The sequence below is a fragment of the Ipomoea triloba genome, chromosome 6, assembly GCF_003576645.1.
Source record: "Ipomoea triloba cultivar NCNSP0323 chromosome 6, ASM357664v1".
In the NCBI taxonomy this organism is placed as follows: Eukaryota; Viridiplantae; Streptophyta; class Magnoliopsida; order Solanales; family Convolvulaceae; genus Ipomoea; species Ipomoea triloba.
In genome coordinates, this window is record NC_044921.1 from 937,969 (window position 1) to 942,473 (window position 4,505).

General features: G+C 33.9%; 1 pseudogene; it reads right to left on the minus strand.

Annotated features, from left to right (window-relative positions):
- Positions 1-1,729: 1,729 nt before the first annotated feature.
- On the minus strand, positions 1,730-2,533 carry LOC116022433 (annotated as a pseudogene).
- Positions 2,534-4,505: the final 1,972 nt, after the last annotated feature.

Genomic DNA, 4,505 nt, shown 5'->3' on the forward strand with positions numbered 1-4,505 from the left:
CCCCCCCCCCCCCCCCCCACTCCTTCTATTACCACTTCTAGATGCAAATATCTCATTACTTTAAGTGTCTCAATATTTTTGAGATTTTGTAATAACGCCTGTGGCAAACAACTTTTTCATACTATCACAATACTATACAAAAGACTAAATAGGAATAATAATAATAATATTGCTAACATGAATTATTGGAACTCAATGTAGTTGAAAATTGTAGTGCCTAGAAAACTCAAAAAAAAAGAACAAAAAAAAAAAAAACAAATATAAATTAGCATTAACAAATATGGCATAAAATAGAGACATGAGAGACCTCCAAAGCATGTATTCTGAATTGAACAATTACAACTTCTTGCTACAATAATCATCCCCTGTGATCTCACAATCAATGCCTGCATTTCATTCAATTCAATAATCAACAATGAATATTCAACCATAATTTAGTTGTGCTGCAATGCAATATATATCATCTCTATATTAAAAGTTATTGACTCACGTGAAAAGAATTGAGTAGATAAATAAGAAATTACCATTGGATGTGAGATTGAAGGATGTGTTTTGCATTTGAATTGTGCAACTCAGCTCAAACGATTCCCACCATTCTTTCTCATCTTTATGTAACTCGATCCCTCGAAAGGATGAAGGAACGGATGGTTGTTCAGTAGCCTTATTAATATAATGGGAAGAAATGAAGGCATCCTCTTTACATTTGTACAAGGCGAAATGCTTATATTATTTTAAATGGAAGGGCAAATCATTTGTCTACCATTGCATATGCTTTTCAATTCTGGCAAGTGCTTTAGTTGTAAGTGTTTAAGCTTGGGGAGGTATAATATATATATTTGAGGCTGAGAAGTGTACGTGGGGAGGTATTACTACTACTTCCTTCTTCACCCTCCACAACTCCTCCTATTATTGGCGGCAATATTCCACAGAATTGAAAGTGTGTCAAGGTTTTTGAGATTTTGCAATAACCCCTGTGGCTTCATACTATCACAATGGAAGATAGAGATGGAGATGTTTAAGGAATGAGAAGGTGCTAGCTATTAGCTGGAATAATAACATCTTCTCCCTTACACACACTTGCTAAATTTGGCAGCTCACTGAGATCCATACCAACATCGTATCGATCTCAAGACTCTTAAATGCAGATCGAGGTGCTTAGCTTGCTGCGCTGCTGCATTCAAATTAAAATCCACTCTACTTCCTCGATCGCAATCATGTAGTAATAGTTTTCTTAGATTACTCGTTGATTGGAAATATATAGTCTGCTAAGCACCCATTCAACACTTCACAACAGTTAATTACTACAGTAATTCACAAATGTTTGCAGAAAGCAAAACTTGACCGCTTTCCCTTTTAAAACCACTGATTCTCTCCAAATACACATTCCTCCTTTTATTGTCCCGGCCCACTCAATGAAATCCAATCCCTCCGGCTGCATACACGTATGTCATAGCATTCCAGTTGCTCAAGTTTTTTAATCAATGTAGTGTTGTTGAAGCTGTGCAATTCATCATAGCAGTTTGTGAATTATATTCTTGAAGATGAGTCAGGCAATTAACTTCCTCACTCTGCAAGCTCGGGCAATTGTGCAAATGGAGGCATCTAAGATTTCTTAGTTTAATTTGGATATTACCCCTTTTGGAATCTCCAATATGCTTGCATTTGTGTCCATCATATACTATACAGATATTGGAGACTCACTAAGCATTCCATGTCTTGAGGCAATTCCCTAATTCCGATCCATAACAACGTAACCTTCAATATTTAACACCCTCAATGCACTCAGCTTCTCCAATATGGAATGACCCTCGTCTGAATCTTCACATAATCCTTCTGCAATCAACTTCGTTCATTATTACTTCATGCTTTCGAATCTCACAGTCTTCAGGATACAAACAACAATAAAGGAAACACGTACTCTTTCATCATACAACCTGTTGTAGCTAAATTTGAGTATTTTAAACATATTATTTTCCAAGTATTTCATTTGAAGATAAGCATTTTGGAATTTCTTAATGGCATTCCTCCAGACGTGATCATCATTGACTCCTCGCATGCTTGCAGCTACAGTGTTGAGTGCCAATGGTAAGCCCCCACATTTTTTGGCCAATGATTTGGCATGTTCTTCAATTGCATTGCTGACCACTGTGTGACCATATGCTAAAAATTTTTTGGCATCCAATCTGACGGCACACTTCTAGTGAGCGAGAAGTTATAATGAACTTGCACCCTTCAATCTTATGAGGGTCACCCAATTTCTCCAAGTGAATACACTTCCACACATCATCCAATATGAGCACAGTTTTCTTCCCCACTAAGTGTTGGTGTAAATTAAAATGGCAGCTCTATGCTCTTCATTCTCGTCAAGAAATTGAAGCCCTACAATTTTGACAATGTCATCTTGTAACTTTTTGATGCTAAACTCTTGAGAAATTGTAACCCAATAAACATTAACATGATACATTCTTTAATTTGGAGGCCGGATTCGATTATGTATATGCTTCACCAAAGTTGTCTTCCCAACACCTCCCATTCCATACACACCAATATAATGCTCGAGACTTTATCATCCCATCCTCTAACCATCCATATAATATCTCTAAATTATCATTAGATGTTTTTCCAGATAACTGAGAGATTATTAGTGAAGGTATTGTGCCTTCATTCACGTCAACGGTAAGTTAACCAATATTTCTTCCATCATCTCTTAGTTCCTTAATTGCTCCTCTCATGGTTTGGACATGCTCTAGAAATTTTACTTTCTCCATTAATCCCCCATTTGTTGTACTTTCATTGAATGTTTCAAACTCATTTTTCATCTCTTCTACTTGTTCAAGCCAGCCCTTGACTTCCAATTTCCTCTTCTTTTTCCCTCCTCGTTCCATGTTCATCAACGTTGTTTCTATGTCTTCTGCTTGGCTAGATAGTAGAGTTACTTGTCTTTTCAGACCTTTCATATTTTTATCAAAATGCCTAAAATTGGAGGAAAAGTTCAAGGCTGCACTGACAAACTTCTCCGCCATGTTGTCTTCAAAACAAACAAAAAAAAAAAAAAAAAAAAGGCCAAAAAATGAGTATTTTGAACAATGAGAAAAACAATCTAATATTTAATGCAATTAAAATTTTTTGGAATTATCTCTTTCGATCTTCTAATCTACACAAGCTAATGCATGCTATTTCTGTTGTAAAATTACAGAAAGTTTTTTTTTTTTTTTTTTTGAGAAGAAAAAGTTTTATACTCCGTATATTTTAGTAAAATTAAAAGCAAACCAATTTTAGTTCCGCAAAATGACAGTTTTGGTCCACAAATTTAATTTCTACCCATTTTTATCCATGACTATTGTTTTAGTACCAATTTTCATCCACGACTATTGTTTTAGTGCCAAATTTATCGTGCCAGTCACCCATCCAATTAAAACGTGCCGAAATCTAAAATTTAAGGGTATTTTTTATTCTTTCGAAATTAAAATTCAATTTGGACATGAACAAAGAGATTTAAGCCTTAAAATCAATCACAATTCACAATTCACAATTCTTCTCTTCAAATTAAGGTAAGATGAGGAGGAGAACTGCAAACTTGTGATCAATCTTAAGACTTAAATCCATTTATTCATGCTCAAATTGGGATAATAAGTTAAAAAAGACGAAAATATCCTTAAAATTTTTAGATTTCAGCACGTTTTATAGGGATGAGTGACCAACATGATGAATTTTGGCACTAAAACAATAGTCATGCATGGATGAAAATTGGTACTAAAACAATAGTTGTGGATGGAAATTGGTAGAAATAAAACATGTGGACCAAAACTATGATTTTGCTAATACTTGTGGGATCAAAATTGATATTTACTCCAAAATTAAATTGTCATTTGCATTTACACAATTAAAGCTAAAAGTAGAATTATGTTAAATTAGTAGGAAATTATGAAATGTTAAAGGGACTCTTGGTTAATACATGAAGGAGAAGAGATAAAATGCTTAGTCTAGTGCAAGTAATATGATAAAATATAAAATAAAATAAATACGTGGCATCTTATTCATCGAAAACATGTTGTTCATCTGCTAGCCAGAAATCTCAATTGCTCCTTTTTATCGGATTTGTAGATGATTGTGGAGCTTATTTGTGTTCGATGACTTAATTGCTATGCCCAAAATAGTTTAGTAGCTTATTTGTACTTTTCCGAATTTTAAATGAAAAAAACGGACGTATGTCAAGGCAGTTCAGTAACCGTTCAGAATTGCATGTAACAGGCAATTTCTTGATAAGTTTTTTGCAAAATTGCAAAAATTTTTATTTCTAAATCTAAATAATAAGAATGAATAGTGCTCATATAGGCCATGAAAGTATAGTAAAAATATAATTAGCTCATTCAACTTTAAAAAAAATTGTAACTGGGGCCTAAATATTTCAAAATTATGCAATTAAGCTAAAATTGACATGATTCTCTCATTACCGTTGACATGTCGGTCATTTTATTAAAAAAAATACTATTTTAATTATTTTA